The sequence below is a fragment of the Macrobrachium rosenbergii genome, chromosome 53, assembly GCF_040412425.1.
Source record: "Macrobrachium rosenbergii isolate ZJJX-2024 chromosome 53, ASM4041242v1, whole genome shotgun sequence".
Classification (NCBI taxonomy): Eukaryota; Metazoa; Arthropoda; class Malacostraca; order Decapoda; family Palaemonidae; genus Macrobrachium; species Macrobrachium rosenbergii.
Genome location: NC_089793.1, coordinates 26887824 through 26907823, shown reverse-complemented (window position 1 = coordinate 26907823; position 20000 = coordinate 26887824). Strand labels below are relative to the sequence as shown.

The 20000-nt window shown below is 34.2% G+C and overlaps 1 protein-coding gene across 11 annotated transcripts in view; it reads right to left on the bottom strand.

Annotated features, from left to right (window-relative positions):
• The window catches only part of LOC136834372 (basic helix-loop-helix ARNT-like protein 1), a 509755-nt gene that overhangs the window by 55349 nt on the left and 434406 nt on the right, over positions 1 to 20000 (bottom strand). The window contains exon 2 of one of the 11 annotated variants that reach the window (XM_067096925.1): positions 3717 to 3850. The exons of 9 other annotated variants lie outside the window; for them this stretch is intronic. The gene's annotated coding sequence lies outside the window, so the exon portion shown is untranslated. Of the gene's footprint in view, positions 1 to 3716; positions 3851 to 20000 lie in introns of those variants that run through there. One more of the 11 variants, XM_067096922.1, reaches the window with a different exon arrangement.

Genomic DNA, 20000 nt, shown 5'->3' with positions numbered 1-20000 from the left:
AGTAATAATCAAATCGTCTCTGTCGGCTGGCTTTAGGTTACAAGGTCACTCTCTTTCTAAAAAAGGGGGCCCAGTGGGTTTGAGTCTGAAAAAAGAACCATGAGACAACGACATCAACTCATTTTGAAGTCTGCTTAGATCGTGACACAAATTAAGATTTTTTAGGAAGTGTGAATCTCCAGAGTATTCCTGCCCTTGACTACAATTTGTGTCTGCATCGAATCTGCTAGATTTGTGTGATGTTTACTGGCCGCCCGTTAGAGTTCTATTAGTATGGTGCTGAATTGTATTCTTCGCTTTTCTTCTGTTTTTCGACTACGGATCAGAGGTTACAACAACTTTCAACAGTTTGTGAGGACACGTTACACCCAGCCTTCCTTCACAAATGTCGCAGTTGAAAAATTGGTTCAAAAAGAAAGAAAAAGTAAGCCTAGATTTAGATTTCCTACAATACTGTCGAATTAATAATGTTATTCCTAATTTCATTAAATTCATGGTGTATAAGAAGTCTCTATCGTTCACAGTTTTATATTGATACCACTAAATATTTATTAAACTACGAAATAAGCTGTAAACAGAAAGCCACTGAACGTTTGAACAAGCTTATCCAATACCTTCCGTAATGAGGTGCTTGAGTCTTTTCTATTGTTGATAGGATTATTTTACCAAACTGTTCAATGACAGCATTCAACATTTTATCAATACTACTCAGAGACGACATAACAAAAAAAAAAAAAGCTTCCCACCTAGGAATTGTATTACCTAAATCCATAGCTATCACAAGACAGTATTTAACTTTTCTAAATATGTATTGTCAAAACGTGAGGAGTTCCTTCTGTCTTTTGATTGACTTTTGTTTACCCCATTATAAGCCAAACTTTTTGCCAATTCTATTTGCCCTCGAATTCTTGTTCCATAGACTAAAAAATCTTAATTTGTGTCACGATCTAAGCAGACTTCAAAATGAGTTGATGTCGTTGTCTCCATGGTGCTTTTTCCAGACTCAAAACCCACTGGGCCCCTTTAGAAAGAGTGACCTTGTAACCCTAAAAGCCTTAGCCAAACGAGACGATTTGATTATTACTAGGCTCTGATAAGGGGAGGGGAACTGTAATTTGTAGACAAGTCCGAGTACATTAACAAAATGAATGTGATTCTTAATGATAGCACTAAATTTCAAGAAATAGGATTGCCAAATTACCAAGCAATTTTTAAAGTAGAAGACAAATCAATAGGTTTCAAGAACACTAAAAATGAGAAAATCATAGATGAGAAGGTATACCAAGATCTCTTTTCTACTGGCTCTTTTTCGGGATTCTGTATGGCCTTCCCCAAAATTCACAAAACCAATGTTCCTCTTTTCGCCCTATCCTTGTTTCTGTACAATGCCCCAAAACTTTAAGAAGCTAAATTCCTTTGTACCCTGTTGGAACCCTTGACCACTAACCAATATACCTTAAAAAATTCAGAACAATTCAAAGACCGTATCTTGTATCAAGACTCTGATTTATTTATGACAAGTCTAGACGTAGAATCACTATTTACAAATGTTCCTGTTAGAGAAACTATTACTATTATCCTTGATAAGCTCTTTCCTAATCCTGATTCGGTTTGCTGTAATTTTAATCGCCCCTTTTTTAAATCGCTCTTAACTAGCAGTGCGTGACACGGCCTTTTGTATTTAATGGAAAACTGTTTAAACAAATAGAAGGCATGGCCATGGGAAGTCCATTAGGACCAACCTTTATGAACATTTTTATGTGCTCCCTGGAGGAGCACATCCTTGAAGAATGTCCCTTGGCCTATCGCCCTCTTTTTTACTCTCGATCCGTAGATGATACGTTTGCTTGTTTTTAAACATGAAACCGATTCTGACCGATTTCTTGATTTTGCCAATGCCTGTCATAGTAGCATCACTTTTACCTTGGAGAAGGAACAGGATTCTAAACTGGCCTTTTAGATATTTTGATTTTCAAAGAAAACGACCGTTTCAATACTACTGTTTTTAGAAAAAGAACGTTTACTGGTCTTGGGTCAAACTTTTATAGCTCCTGCTTTTTTAATTTCAAACTTAACTCTGTCCACACTCATACACTCGTGCTTTAACTCTCACTTCTAATTGGGCCTTTTTCATGAAGAAACTTTTCCTGCAACAATACTTTAACAATAATTGCTTTCCACACAAAACATTCTATAGAATTCTTTCCAGACTACTGAACAAATCATTCAGCCCTACAGTAAATTTTAATGTCCCTAAACTCCCTATATACGCCGTTTTCCCATTTTCACATGATAGTTTTAGAAGGATTCATTAGGATCGTTCAGAGGTACTTTAAATATTGACATCAAAACTCATCCTGAAAAATCCAAAGACAATCGGCTCATTCTTTCGGGTTTAAAGATCAGCTCTGCCTCTTTGATGTCGTCTGGTGTTGTTTATGAATATACTTCTGTCCCAGATGTAGTCTGGGAACATATGTTGATCCACCAGGCGGCTTCTCAGGTCAGGCCGACTCTCATAAGGGGGTGAGCTATAGAACTGGATGCCGACTCTCCAATCCAGAGCTATCCTCCATAAGAAATCATGCCACCAAGTGCAAAACACAGATAAATTATGATGATTTCAAAGTTATTGGCCAGGCACAGAACCAACAGAAACTGCAGATACTGAGTCTTTAAACATTAAACTACGGGTTCCCCATTAAACACGCACACTACCTCAATTCCATTGTTTTTGCCAGGTTATTACTATTTGTACCTCTGATCTTTTTGTTTTGTTTTTTCTGTATATATTTTTATTTTACTGTTAGTGTGGTTCTATCGTTTGCATTGTAAGGTGAGCATCTTCTGCTTTTTTTATAAGTATATTACTGTCTTTGTTTGTTTCTCTGTTATTGGAAAGAGAAAAAGAATTTTCTTAAAATTAGACAACTTTTATTCTTTTTTTATTTTGAGGGTTTTGTGATTTTGCTATTTTTAATGTGCTCTTTGTGTAACCATATGTGTCCGTGTGTAACGTGATTTTAAGCTTTGTGTGTATGTATTTAAGTGTGCTCTTGTATGTAATTTTGAACAGCCTTTATAGATTTTTAGTGACTAATGTTTTAACGTAATTCAGTTTTAGCCGTTCAGTACTTTTATTAATTTATTTAATTTTCCATAGAATTTCTGATGATGTGATTATGAATCACGAAACGTAGGAAACAATAAAGGAAGTGTGAATCGAGTATTCTGCTCCTTGACTATATATATATATATATATATATATATATATATATATATATATATATATATATATATATATATATATATATATTTATATATATATATATATATATATATATATATATATATATATGTATATAATATATACATACACATATATATATATATGTATATATATGTATATATGTATGTATATATACATACATATCTATGAATAAATGTATGTATGCATATGTATCTACACACATATATACCTATATATATGTATATATATATACATATATATATATATATATATATATATATATATATATATATATATATATATATATTATTATATAAATATAATTCCACCTAAACTCTTTTTCCTTACATCTAACATTTTCTCACTGCCCTACCATAGTAGAAGAAACAAACAAAACCTGACCCTGAACAAACACGCTAAGCTGAGGATTGTCAGGAAGCCCAACGAATAAAGCAATACAACTTACTTTGTGCACCCAGAAGTACGCCTTGCTCCCAAGTATGCCGTACTCGAAAGTACGCCGCGCTCGAAAAGTATGCCGCACTGGGCATTATAATATGGACACAGACAGAAGACAGCATTGTCTCGAAATCAACATACCTGGAAATGAAAGGAAACTGGATTACCTTACTGAACTTAAACCCACGCATATATTAAGAATATTCCATCTAATGTTCTGATTTTCTACCAGCGAGGAAAGATTACGAAAATGAAGTATTGAAATTAAGTAAAAAAAATTAAGAAAAGTGGATAAATGACTACGAAAGCAATGCAAGGAATCAATAACTTTCAAATGACTCAAGTTTCCCGTGAATCTTTGAAAATAAATGAATGAAGAATCTTTGAAAATAAATAAAGAATTAATAAAGAATAATTGATAATAAATAAAGAATTAATACAGAATCTTTGAAAATAAATAAAGAATTAATAAAAAATCCTTGAAAATAAATATAGAATTAATAAAGAATATTTTATAATAAATAAAGAATTAATACAGAATCTTTGAAAATAAATAAAGAATTAATAGAGATTCTTTGAAAATGCTATAAATAAAGAATTAATAAAGAATCTTTGAAAATAAATAAAGAATTAATAAAGAATATCTGCTAATAAAGAATTAATAAAGAATCTTTGATAATATTTAAAAGATTAATACAGAATCTTTTAAAATAAAAAATTAACAAATAAAGAATCTTTTAAAATAAATAAAAAATAAAGAATTTTTGAAAATAAATAAAAAATTAACAAAGAATCTTCGATAATAAATAAAAAAAAATAATAAATAAAGAATCTTTGCAAATAAATAATTAAGGAGAAACAGTTCCTTGTAAGCCTACATATTAGTGATGAATTAGGGGCCTTTGTTGTCGACAGTGATCTGAGCTAGACACAAGACTCCAGGGCAGAGAGAGAGAGAGAGAGAGAGAGAGAGAGAGAGAGAGAGAGAGAGAGAGAGAGAGAGAGAGAGAGAGCTTATTTAACAGGCTCCGTTGTTTATAACAATTTGCTATTCCAGACGAACCGATTTGGATGATGACATTTCCCAGACTTTAATCCCACTACTTCCTCATTGCGTTTCGTTGCCGTGGAAATTGAGTTTGTAAAATACAATTGGTAAGAATAGTTCTCTCTTGCTTTCGTATTCCCAGACCAGACCATTACGATATGTTGTCTCCTCTTTACTTTTTACGCTGTTAAGGCAGCGTGCAGGTCTATATATATATATATATATATATATATATATATATATATATATATATATATATATATATATATATGTGCACACACACACACACACACACACACACACACATATATATATATATATATATATATATATATATATATATATATAATATAATGCTAGGTCAAAACAAAGCTTAGCAAGGCAAAGGTAATGTTACACAAGCCAAGGTAACGTTAGGTTAAGTATATATAGTACGTTACATCAACCGCGAACGAAGACGTACATGACGCGTATCCGTCACGCGTTTCAGCTTCCATCAACGGCTTCTAGACGCTACTGGTATGCATGAATAACAAAGGAAAAAAAATTTAAAAAACATAAAAAATTAAAGCCTTTCATCTGATGCAATGCATTACTACCCTAATACTTTTCTCCTTGCATTTTAATACAATATATCTATTTATTAATTTATTTTTTTTTAATAAATGAGATTTCTCTCTGCATTTCCCTTGACTTTCTTTTACTTCTTCGTAATGAACACCAAAATTTTCTTTGGAAGCTTGAATTTCTAGTCAATGGCCCTTTTGGTGGGCTTGTTCCACATGAATAGGTTCATTTACTGAATAATAATAATAATAATAATAATAATAATAATAATAATAATAATACGAGTATGATCTCTTGTGAGCCCCACACAAGGGCGGGGAACCATAGCATAAACCCATTTCTCTCCAAAGTTGCAAACCATTATAAGCAGCCATTTCTCTTCAAGTTGCATTGCACCTTCCTTCCTTGGAAACTCATACTTATAATGCAAAGTGGTGAACTGACGTCGACGTGGCATGTCGAACAGGAACAGGGCACAAAGCAGCTCCCGGTCATACCCACCAAATTGGTCGCCGGGCATAATTGCACCAAAGCCTCTACATTTTTTTTTTTTTTTTGCCTTCTTGTTCGTGGACAATATGCGGGATGCTCCTGCGTCATTCGGAATGTTTGCTTGCTGCCAATATGCAGGATTATGGCAGAACATGTACGGCTTTATTTAATACTCAAACATGCATGAACACACACACAAAGGGGTAATATAATCCATATGTCCATTTTCCCATTACCTTCTGTTAATTCTTTCTAATGAACATCATAATATTCTTTGGAAGCTTGAATTTAAAGTCAATGGCCCCCTTTGGTGGGCTTATTCTATATGAATAGGGTTCATCTTCTGAATAATAATAATAATAATAATAATAATAATAATAATGGCTTGTTCCACATGAATAGGGTTCATCTTTTGAATAATAATAATAATAATAATAATAATAATAATAATAATAATAATAATAATAATGGCTTGTTCCATATAAACAGGGTTCATCTTTTCAATAATAATAATAATAATAATAATAATACATAATAATAATAATAATAATAATAATAATAATAATACACTACAAGGATTTAACCTCCCAACGATGGAGAAAGTTTCTACATAAAAATCTCCGAGCTGCATATCACAATACCACCAATATGCTTAAAATAAGCTCGACCAAAAAAAAAAAAAAAAAAAAAAAAAAAAAAAAAAAAAAACACACACACATCTCTCCTTTCATTTTCTTGAAGCCATTCAAAGGAAAGCTGAAATGATTTGCACGTGAGTAATATATATATATATATATATATATATATATATATATATATATATATATATATATATATATATATATATATATATTATTATTATTATTATTATTATTATTATTATTATTATTATTATTATATTACTTGACCCAATTTCACAGAGAAAAATTACCTTACAAAAACAGGTTGGCCTAAGGGCTCCAACCATTGTGGTCAAGGCCTAAGGATCTACTCTTAGATCTAAGCAATGTCTAGCATAAATGGTTCCTGTAAATTACAGGACTTTCTTTGCATATAGCCACTAAACAGTAATGTACAATCACTAGACACTAACAATCACTATACTCTTACACCACTAAACACTCACACTTACTATACACTCACACTCACTAAGCACACACACACTTACTATACACTCCTACTCACTAAATACTCACACTTACTATACACTCCCACTTAATAACACTAAACAATCACGGAATACTCAACATTCACTAGGCACTCACTATAAACTAAAAGCTTACTAAACACTCATGAAACTAAACACTCACTATACCCTAAACAACGGTAAACATTCACTAAACACTCACTTAATCCTAAACATTCATTAAACACTTAACACTCACTAAATATTCACTAAGCACTCACTATACATTAAACATTTACTAAGTACTCACTATACACTAAACATTCACAAAGCACTCACTATACACTAAACACTCACTAAACCCTAAACACTCATTAAACACTAAATACTCACTAAACCCTAAATGCTCATTGAACCCCTAAACACTCATTCAACACTGAACAGTCACTAATCAGTCATTAAACACTCACTAAACACTTACACACTAAACACTAACATTCACAAAACTTTCTCTAAACCCTAAACACTTACATACTAAACATTTACTAAACCCTAAACACTCACTAAACGTTCACTGAATACTTACAGACTAAACTTTTACTACACACTAACATTCACAAACATTCACTAAACTTATAACACTCACTGAATACTTACATTCCCTAGATACTAACACTCACTAAACCCTAAACACTCACAAAACACTTACACTCTAAACATTCACTAAACACTAACATTCACTAAACCCCAAACACTCACTAAACACTTACACACTGAACTCACTAAACCCTAAACACTCACTAAACACTTACGTACACACTGAACACTCACTAAACCCTGAACACTCACTAAACACTTACACAATTAACATTCACTAAACACTACCATTCATAAAACATTCACTAAACCATAAACACTCACTAAACACTAACATTCACAAAACTTTCACTAAGCCCTAAACACTCCTTAGTCATTCACTGAATACTTAAACACTAAACATTCACTAATATTCACAAAACATTCACTAAGCCCTAAACACTCCTTAATCATTCACTGAATACTTAAACACTAAACATTCATTAACATTCACAAAACATTCACTAAACCCTAAACACTAAACATTCGCTAAGCACTAACTCACTAAACGTTCACTAAACCCTAAACACTCACTAAACATTCACTAAACATTTACTCATTAAACATCAGGATAAAGAAAATCACAATCGCACTAAGCCCCTGTTCAATTTGCGCGGTTACCAAACCTTTCAAGATGCCCACAAGGCTGTACAATGCCGCCCTGCTGGAAGACCACAGTATTAATGATATACAAATAGCATCTCCAGATATATACCCTCTATGGGTTAACCTTGAAAACTTGCTCGAGAAAAAAGTGAACCTTGAACCTTGATACAAATTATGGTTTAGATTTCATGCCACGCAAAAAATACCGATATTTTACGCGTTCTTGTGTCTATGCCAGCATTTCATATTACCCTCTCTTGTGTTCTCAATTGAAAAGACACGGGAAACGTGAATTCTTGAGAGAGAGAGAGAGAGAGAGAGAGAGAGAGAGAGAGAGAGAGAGAGAGAAATTATACTCTACTGGATACTGTTGACCGGCTGCTTCTGCAACCACAAACGTCTTCAAAACTGAAGTTGCAATAAATTATAAAAAAAGAATATGTCATCAACCTCCTACTAACAAAATCAATGGCATCTCGGGAAGACTACGTAATCGTAAAAATGTCTCATTTAGAAACTCCTGTGTGTGTGTAATTTCTTACCGGTGTGAAAAACTAATCTAGCCCACAACAGACCTTGGTCGTCTGGTGCGAGCAGCAACGAGTTACCACGAGACCAAGAGCCAACAGAAGTAATGTAAAAGTTGTGCTGTACACGAGACTCAGCTTTTAAGCAGCGGTTACGGAACGACGCACAGTACTAAACGTACTCCTCCGCTCATAAAAAAAAAAAACTCCGGCTTAAAAAACTTTAAAAGTCTCGGCGCAAACTCCAATTGACGTCTCCCTAAATTCAGACTTATTTTTATGGTCGCTGCTCCAGGGACTGAGGTGACTTCCTGTATAACTCGGGAATTATGACGAAGCCTGATGAATAGCAGCTAGTTCTTCGCGGAACCCTTCTTCGCAAGATGACGGGCTTCAAGATCAGCCGTAAAAGCTTGTGGGAGAGAGAGAGAGAGAGAGAGAGAGAGAGAGAGAGGGGGAGGGATGTTTGAAAGGGATGAAAGTGGGTGGATGGTGGAGGTAGGAATAAAAGAAGATACTAAAATGTACATGATGAAGTTATATTTTTCCTTTTGAAGTTACCCTTATCTTCCGTCATTGTCATTATTCTGACTGTGTACGGAATTATACAGAAGTCAATACAGTATATATACACATGTATATATGTATAATGTATATATATATATATATATATATATATATATATATATATATATATATATATATATATATATTTATATTATATACTGTATATGATATTTTTGGATCATTCTCTTCTTGCTGACCCTTTGCAAGATCCAACTGGAACTGCATTCTTGCATTTTTTCCTAACAATCTCATTTTAATAGCATTCACACTGACTGAGAATTTCTCTTTTATTGTGTACAGTAAGTTACACACACACACACGCAAGGGCAAGCCGACTTCATCAGGTGGCCCACCCAATCAGCAAGCATATTTTACGCACGATGAAATGTTATAATACCACCGCAATAAGGCGTTACGTAACACTGCCAGGAAGAGGCAATGTAGCTGCGAAGTCTCGAACGGCATATTAAACTATGATGGGAAAAAATAAGTTCAAGAATATATTAAGTAGAAAAAATCTCTTATTTACGGCTAGAACGCCAGTTCTTTTTCACAGAAATGAACGAATTTGTTACAAAAACAATAATGATGGCAATGATAATAAAATGATGAGGGTGATAATGATAACAATTAAAATTAAAATCGACGTCAGGTAGTTAACTACGCATCCTTAGGCCCATAAAAAGGGCAAAACACCATTCCTTTTTTTTTTTTTTAAATGAACGAATTCGTAAAAAAAACTCAATAATGATGATGACGATGATGTTTATTATGATTATATTTCAATCTTAATCTTTAACACAATTTTATAACAAAGTAAATATTGAGGACAATGATAAAAATATTGATCATGGAGATGTGACGATGATTAAAATTAAAATGAAAATTAAAATCCCAGCCAGTTAGTTAACTAAGCATCCTTAGACCCATAAAAAAAACACGACTTCAGTTAATTCAGACCAAAGATGATTATGCTTCAGACTTAAAACGAGTAACGCCAGAGGGGGTTAAACCAAACAAAAAAAAACTGACATTAAAAGGATATTACTGAGAGCAGCATTACTTTTGTATGTCAGCCTCACAAGAGGCTACTGGGTGAACGTTCAACTCCCTATTTAATTTTAAGCTCACGAAAACCGCATAAGTTCAAGACATCCCAGGAAGAAATGTCTTCATACGAAACATTTCAACAATTCATTAACCTCGACCTGCCCCTTATTGAACTTCCTTAAGCTTCTTTTAAGAAATTCATCAATTTGTTTTGATTACTCAGAATGTTCTTATTCACTTCTAAGTAAACTTCATCAACCTATCTATGCTTTACTAACTGCAAAAATAATAATAATAATAATAATAATAATAATAATAATAATATATCATTATTATTATTATTATTATTATTATTATTATAAACCCATTTTGCGTACGGAACAACCCCACAGGGGCCACTGACTTGCAATTCAAGCTTCCAAAGAATATGGTGTTCATCTGAAAGAAGTTACAGAAGATAACAGGAAATACAGAAAGAAGAGATCACTTATTAACAAAGAAAAAAAATCAATGAATAATTTAATAAATAACTACATAAAAATATAAGTAAATTAGTAAAAGACAAGAATTGTTTTAGAGTGGGAATGCATATAATAATAATAAAAATAATAACAGTAGTAGTAGTAGTAGTAGTAGTAGAAGTAGCAGTAGTACTATTAGTAGTAGTAGTAGTCTCTCCCATCGTTTCATTGTCTATTCTACTTCGATATCTAAAGCTCGCTATAGCATCCTAAATTCTCCGTCAATATATATATATATATATATATATATATATATATATATATATATATACATATATATATATATATATATATATATATATATATATATATATATATATATATATATATATATATATATATATATACATATATATATGTATATATATAATATAATGCGTATAAAAGGCTATAATACCAAAGATCTTCGGTTGGAGAGAGAGAGAGAGAGAGAGAGAGAGAGAGAGAGAGAGAGAGAGAGAGAGCGCGTTTACTCACAGACACTCGATAAGCACGTAAGCGCCGTGCATCAATCAAGGGGAAGGAGAGGAAAAGAGGAAAGAGACATTATAAAGTCATCCATCTCACAGAGAGACATCCGTAGTCTACAATTAGCCGGGGAGACGCAACTTAGCCCTAAACGCGTCGGTTTTCCAACTAAAAGCGACGGGGAAATTGCATTGAATCGCCAAAGAGGATCAGAAAATCACCGCAAATCACCAGAAAAGTGGCAGAACGTGTATCACTCATCTTAGAACGCCGAGTGGTGAGGAGGAGGAGGAGGAGGAGGAGGAGGAGGAGGAGACCGGGGAAAGGGGGGAGAGGGGGAGGGGGAAGAATAGACAGTGTTATTAAAAAATTTACCATTTGAGCATCCCATGATAGGTGCGTTTAACTGCACAGGAAACGCTGTAAAAAATAAAAATCGCGAAAGATGATGAAGCAAGTTTTCTTGAAACGTCAATCGTTCACCTTCCTGAAAAAAAAAAAAAAAACTCCACCAGTCCCCCTACCAGCCACAGAAAAAAAGTGCAAACATTAGATTCCATCAAATACATGATTCCACTTCCGGTCGTTCTCTCTCTCTCTCTCTCTCTCTCTCTCTCTCTCTCTCTCTCTCTCTGCGGTCACTTTCCGGGGAAACGGCCACGTTACGATGGAAGGAGGCGAGGTCACACACGGGTCATATCTGGACGGAAGTTAACCATGGGAAATCAAATTAACTATATATGTATATATATGCAAACATATATATGTTTATATGTGTATATATGTATATATAAACATATACTTTTATATCTATATCTATATATATATACATTACACATATATATATGTATACACATACATATTTAATATATATACGTGTGTGCCTGTGTGTACTTATGTATGTATAGTAGATTAAGAGTACTTACCAGCCACAAACATAATTAATTCCGAGAGTACATCTCTTTTTAAAATATTCATAGGATATTCAAATTGCCATTAGACCTCGTCCTGAACTTTGACAAAAGGGGGTTTAAGATAAACGAAGAGGAAAAATATTCTATGTATCGTCCGATGCCTGGAGGGGGCGGGAGGAGAGTTTGAGCAATAGCTGTGTCAACTTCATGAATAAACTATGCAAATGAACATGGAGTGAAGTCCTTGGCGTATTAGTTTCCAGATGCTTCAATGGGGGACTACGCAAACGAGGAAGGAGACTCTCGTGAGATCATAAAGATCATAAGAACATCAGAACACATTTTGCAACGGGTTAAAACCCCCCATAATAAATGATAGAAGATTCCTAATTGCAAAAATAGTCAGTTTGCCCTGAAAACTTCCAGGCCTTTGTGGGTCTCAGTGGAGAATGAGATCCAAGGCCTGATTTGAAGAGTTATCTTAAAATGTCAAAGATTCTCAATTAGTATGTCAAATATGATGGTGTTATCTTTATTAGCATCTTCGCATAATAATGTTGCACACACAAACACACACACACATACACACTCTCACGATCTCTCTCTCTCCAAAGATCGACAGAAATCGACTTTAGGCGAGGAATCACACTTTGAAAAGAATAAATGCTATATTTTTCTTTCCGATTTCTGCCGTTCTCTATAGAGAATAAAAATACATTTCCCTCTCTCTCTCTGTATAATATATATATATATATATATATATATATATATATATATATATATATATATATATATATATATATATATATATATACACACATATTTATGGCATTCACGTTTGCTTTTCCGCTGTTATGAGATACGTACATTATCTACAACACTTCATAATAAGCTAACTGTGGACTGAACTTTACTAGAGATTTAGTAAAAGCTTGCGTACTATTCAGCAAAAAGCATTGCATCATAACAGTGGCTTCCTCTCAGAAATATACGAGAGCATTTGCTCAGTTTCTTCCACATTGAAGAAAAGAGGAAAATATTTTAGGACGCTGCTGCTGTTTGATTTCCAAATCATCCCAACACCGAGAATGACTTTGCGTCCATCGTTGAAAATTCTCTGCCAAAATTTTAGCTAATCATTGTACGACCCACAGTTTAATTGCTGAGTCAAGGAAAACCTCTGAAATAGCGCGAATGACTGACAGATTCGGGTATGTACGTGAAGAAGACTACTGGCGTTTTTCAAACTGGCAGCTCTTTCTAACTGAAAAAGGTGATTGGCTTCGTATAACCGTTTTAAAAAATTCAACTAAATTTTTCATGAAGCAAACACATACATTTACCTTCTCTTAATGTTTGCTTGAATTGTTTATTTGGCTATATAGCAGTTTTAGAAAGGAACACTGCAGTATGCCCAACAAACTAACATACCCAACCTAACTAATTTTGCTTATCTTAATGAGAACCTGACAGTACAGTCAGCTACTCAGAACCCTACAGTATAATCAGCTAGCCAGATCCTGACAGTACAGTCAGCTACCCGGAACCTGACAGCACAATCAGCTACCCAGAACATGACAGCACAGTCAACTAACCAGAACCCGACAGTACAGTCAGCTATCCAGAACCTGACAGTACAGTCAGCTACTCAGAACCTGACAGTATAATCAGTTACCCAGAACCTGACAGTACAGTCAGCTACCCAGAACCTGATAGTACAATTAGCCACCCAGAATCTGACAGTGCAGTCAACTACCTAGAACCTGACAGTAAAGTCAGCTACCCAGAACCTGACAGTACCATCAGCTACCTAGAACCTGACAGTAAAGTCAGCTACCCACAATCTGACAATACAATTAACTACCCAGGACCTGACAGTACAATCAGCTACTCAGAACCTGACAGTGCAGTCAGCTATCCAGAACCTGACAATACAATCAGCTACCCAGAACCTGACAGTCAAAGTTTGTCAGGACAAAATACACCCTAACACCACAGAGTAACGACGCAAAAGAATTTCCCCTTAACAGTTCCGTGTGTTCTGCCTGTCTGCATATAAATGGAGGCATGAATACTGAGCCGGGAGGTGGCCAGCTCATAAAAAAGCAAGACTAAACATGTAATCAATGGCCATAAAACCATTTGACAAGAACAAATGCCATTAAATCAAGTGGGGGGGGGGTTATTTGATCAATGTCATTTATCAAAGTGAAAACTTACCTTGCACATGAAAAACAGCCTTGTTCAGCGTGAAAGCATTACAAGTATTTCTTTACTGTGATGAAGCATCTGCTAAAGTTAATCTTCAAGAGGACAAATAATTAATAAGCATAATCAATAGCAACACCATAAGTCTTCATAATTAATGGTCTGAGTTATTCAGCGACCCAGGTGCGTTGAGGGAGGGTAAAAATTATTGAGATGCATAATTTATATTTTTCAACTCGACATTCCAACGTTGAAAGATACCTTCAGCCAACGTGGGCGCCGTTGCTTAGTGTTGAAATGAACAAATCATGTTTTGCTAGGTCCATGGACCATTTCCGGCCCGTCGCCCATGGCCCAAAGTTGCGAATGGATATCAGTGTTGCTGGTTATGGTAATTATATATATATATATATATATATATATATATATATATATATATATATATATATATATTATATATATATATATATATATATATATATATATATATATATATATATATATATATATATATATACTCGTATATGCATGTTTATAAACTGAATGAGAACTATGAAAAGGGAGGGTGGAGGTTTGGGAAAGACAAAACACCGGAAAGAAATGAGTGGCGGACTTTCAGAGGCCCATTGCGTCACGCTGCTGTGAAGGCGTTGATCATAATGATGATAATAAATATACATTCATCATCCACATCACATCTGTAGGATCGCTCTTTTAGCTAAAGAGTCTCCAGGCAAGGAAGACCCAAGGGTTCCAGTCACCTGTCGAGTGGCAACCTTCCACTCACGACAGAACAGACCTTCCGTAATCTGGCAACCTTCCACTAACGACAGGACAGAACTTCCGTAATCTGGCAACCTTCCACTCACGACAGGACAGAACTTTCCGTATCTGGCAACCTTCCACTCACGACGGGACAAAACTTCCCTAACCTGACAGAGCCATCCGACCCAAGAATAGTACGAGCAAGTTTTCCCAGTAAGTGGCGCAATCTATCATTTCTCTGCTCCAAAAACAGCGACTTCCCGTAATCTAAGTGCAAATCGCTCTTGCGAACAGAGAGGAACCTGCTGACAGACAAAAGTCAGAAAAGCGCTCCCAGGTGCTGGCGACGGAAATATGCTTCTAGAAAATGAGATCTTAAACGAAGACAGATAACTGAAATGGTATTTCCTTCGTAATGTCAGTGTGATAACAGTTTCCTTATATAGCGTTTAACTTTTCCTGTTACAATTAATCAGCGTAGCCAAGGTTACTGCGTTATATATTATATATATATATATATATATATATATATATATATATATATATGTGTGTGTGTGTGTGTGTGTTGTATGTATGTATGTATATACATATATACATACATACAACGAACGTATTCAATATGACCCAGCCAAGCGGTGTCAAAACCCAGAACCATTAAACTTAAAATTCGAAACTCTGATTTAAGAATGTTAACTTGGGGTAGCTCGTCAGTGTGGCCAGACTTACCAGTTTTGTCTTCTTACAAAAAAGTAGTGAATGCTACTACATTGGTTGAAAGAAGAGGAGAAAGATGAGAGAGAGAACATCAAAACACCTGATGAATAGTTTAACAAACCCAGGAAATAGAAAGAAGAGATCAGTTATTATAAAAGAAAAAATGGATTAACATAGTAATATACAGTCTGATAAAAACGTAAGTAAATCATTAAAATACAACGAGAACTGTTTAAGGGACTTATAAGACAAAGAGCCTATATCGCCCCATCCTCATCCCAGGATTGAACAGGTGTGTGTGTGTGTGTGTGTGTGTGTGAAAAGAATTCAATACACAGTGAGGGCAATTCCTGCCAATAGTGTCACTCTAAAAGGACCCACCGTACTAATATACCAACAGGACCGCAGCGAATCAATAAGGGTACGCGTTCTTTCTGTCTGAATGACCCACACTTCAATGGCTCAGTTATCAAGGTGATAAACCAAGGACTTCAAATGAAGGGGTGACAACAGCCAACTAAAATGTGGTGGGGATTTATGGCTGCGATCGAAGGCGAAGGTGGAGGGAACTTCCAAGCGGAGAGAACTGGCGTAAACGAGACAGGCACAAATAGGTATAAAGCAGGTAAACAAATATTTAGCATTCTTTCACGAACACGGCTGGTACTCACGCGATTTGTATCTACAGGTGCCATAACCCTTTCTGAATGAGGGCGTGTGCTTACACACACACACACACTCTCTCTCTCTCTCCTCCTCTCTTGCTATATATATATATATATATATATATATATATATATATATATAATATATATATATATATAAATATATATATATATATATATATATATATATATATATATATATATATAAATATATATATATATATATATATATACATACACATATATGTATATATACACACATATATATATATGTAAATTATATACAAACACATACATGTATATGTATATATATAAAAAATATATGTATAAAGTGTGTGTGTGAGTATGGGTGCATGTGAATCACTAATAAAAGTTACAGAAAATTTTTCACTTCAGATTTTTTTTTTTTTTGCAGAACTGGCAACTGAAGTATACAGGTCATAAAAGTTGATTTAAACTTATCAACCTGAACGGAGAGGGCTTTAAATTATGACATGCAAGGACTCTGGCTCAGGGCTCTCTTACAGAATCGGGTTCCAGTAAATAGCAACCGGCTCTCTCTCTCTCTCTCTCTCTCTCTCTCTCTCTCATACATACACAAGACTGCGACTAGCCAGCTCTTTCAACATATACAGATTTATAGAAGACTTTATACATGCTTTACAAGTCTGTATATAATCTTGCACGCAGTCTTGTATTAAGACTATGGGTACTAAGGTAGGCTGGGGCCAGGTCAGTCTACCAAGAAAATATGAAGTGCAAGGAAAATCAAGTTTTCCTAATATCATGTTGATACTGGTTTGTCAGTGCCTTTTTGGTCCTCAAGACTGGCAACACTTATTAGGATAAAAACTGTGCAAATAAATATTTTTGGTAGATCACTTCCTAAGAAGTCAGACAAAATGATAGCCAGAGGGCTTGACAGATTGGTGAGGCGCCGATGCCTAATAATAATAATAATAATAATAATAATAATAATAATAATAATAATAATAATAATAATCAAGTTGCACTCTAAAAGCTTCAGGACAATTAAGATAGAAATTATGATACGGAATTCAAGTTCAACTGAGGTCCTGATCTTAGGAAACAGGTGCCAAAATGAATGAAAGGCAATTTCTGATGCACAGGAAGCCACAAATAATCAATGGTTCATTCAGCAGAAGATAAGACTTCATTCAGTGTAAACTGAAAATAGAAAAACTGTCAATAAACAAGGCTAATAAGTAAATGTCCAACCCTAGGCCCCTATTACGCCATACTTAAATTTTGTTTAAACAAGCCTTGATATAATTGTATGTCATGGCAATTTTCTCTCAATATTCAATGAAAGTGAAAAGCCAATTTACAAAAGACGGAGAGAAAAAATCTTTATAATAACTAGTCTAATGAATTAAACCATGATCAATTATAAAATAAACCAATACTATATAGAGTTAATGACGTCTGCAGTCCAAATCTCTGTAAAAAAAAGGACAACATGTAAAAGGACCATATGTAAAAATGACAATAACATATAAATGTAAATCGAATTAATACCACAAGCAACACCATATTTCATGGCTGATGTCAAGCATATGCTCGACAGCAAAAAATGGGCAAGGACCACTGGACAATAATTTCTCCATTACAGCAGGGCACTGAAACCCAGTCAGACATCTGTCAGACTAATGCACTTCGTCAGATTCAGAGATTAGTCCTCCTCTCTCTCTCTCTCTCTCTCTCTCTCTCTCTCTCTCTCTCCAACGCTGAATTGTGGATCAATCCCAAAGAACCCGTAATGAAAACGGAGTATTGTGACAGCCATCAACTGGCCCTTCCAAAAGCAAATTAATATTTTATTTTATCTGGAGCGTCAAGGGCTGGGCGTCTCCATCACAATAACACGCTTTCCCCACTTTAACAGAATAAGCCATTTGTTTTCCTTTCATCTGTAAATGGTCACACAAACATATACATTTTTAAAAATATTCCGGCCAAAAATGTCACTTTCCTTAAGTCTATATATTTAAAAAAATATTTCAGCTCAAAATATCACTTTCCCTTACGTCTTTTGAATATACTTTTAAAAAATATTTCTGGTAAAAATGTCACTTTCCTTAATTCCTTTGAATATTTATCAAGAAATCTTCATGTAAAGGTTCTCCAGAATGGCAATCAACAGTTATTTATATCCATTTCTCCTCTTTGCGGCACTCTTTCATTTCTAAATGGTCACACAGACAAAAATTGTATATGTATATGTATATATGTATATATATATATATATATATATAGATATATTATATATATATATATATATATATATATATATATATATATATATATATATACATATCAGCTAAAAGTGTCACTTTCTCCTCAAGTCTTTTGAATATTTATCAAGAAATCTTCATGTAAAGTCTCTCCTGAATGACATTCAACATTTATTTATATAATTTTCCCCTCTTAGCGTGGCTCTGACATTTAGCATGTATCTATGGGATGAGGCTGCTAGCCAGCACCACGCCTGACACACGGACGTCTGTCTTTTCTAGCTGATCACCCATCCAAGCACTGACCAGACGCAAAGTTCACAAAGTCAAGAAATTTTGACTCTTGTCATTACCTGGAAGGTTATAAATCAACACAATATCTGAGTTGTCTTTGTCCGTAAGCTCTGCTTCATCGATTCGTCTTCAAATATTTTCATGTTCACGTTCAAGCGAAGATGCAATGCATTACTACCCTAAAACAATTCTCTTTGCACTTTATACGTGTTTATCCATTTATTTATTAATTTGTTAAATAATTTTTTCTTCTCTAATAACTGATGTCTTCTTTCTGTAATTCCTTTCTAATGAACACCATATTCTTTGGAAGCTTGAATTTCAAGTCAATGCCTCGTGGGCTTGTTCCATGTGAATAGGCTTTATCTTTGGAATAATAATAATAATAATAATAATAATAATAATAATAATAATAATAATAATAATAATAATAATAATAATTGTTATCTGCTCTACTTACATTTTCATCGTGGCACAATATCCAAACTGGCCCTCTAACTTACTTCCTCTGTACACTTTCCATCAACAGTGTTTTCTTTGAGATGCAGCATTTTTCATGCAATTAACTGCACTTGGTGGAAAAGGTGCCGTCTATACTTTTTATCGATGACCATTTGCAATAAAACGTAAAACATTTTGTTAAGGAATTTTTTTTGCATTTTTTAATTTTTATATAATCAGAACTATCTGGAGCAACTTTCTGTTTTTGTAATAACACCAACACTCTTTCTTAAATTATTTTATTATTTCAGTCCCCACTATTTAAAGTAGAGTTCATTTCTTCGTCAACCAGTAACCTTAAAAATATATCATATCTGCTTAAAAATATTTCCCTAAAGCGTCAGGTGCGTGCGCTGACAAAAGTACT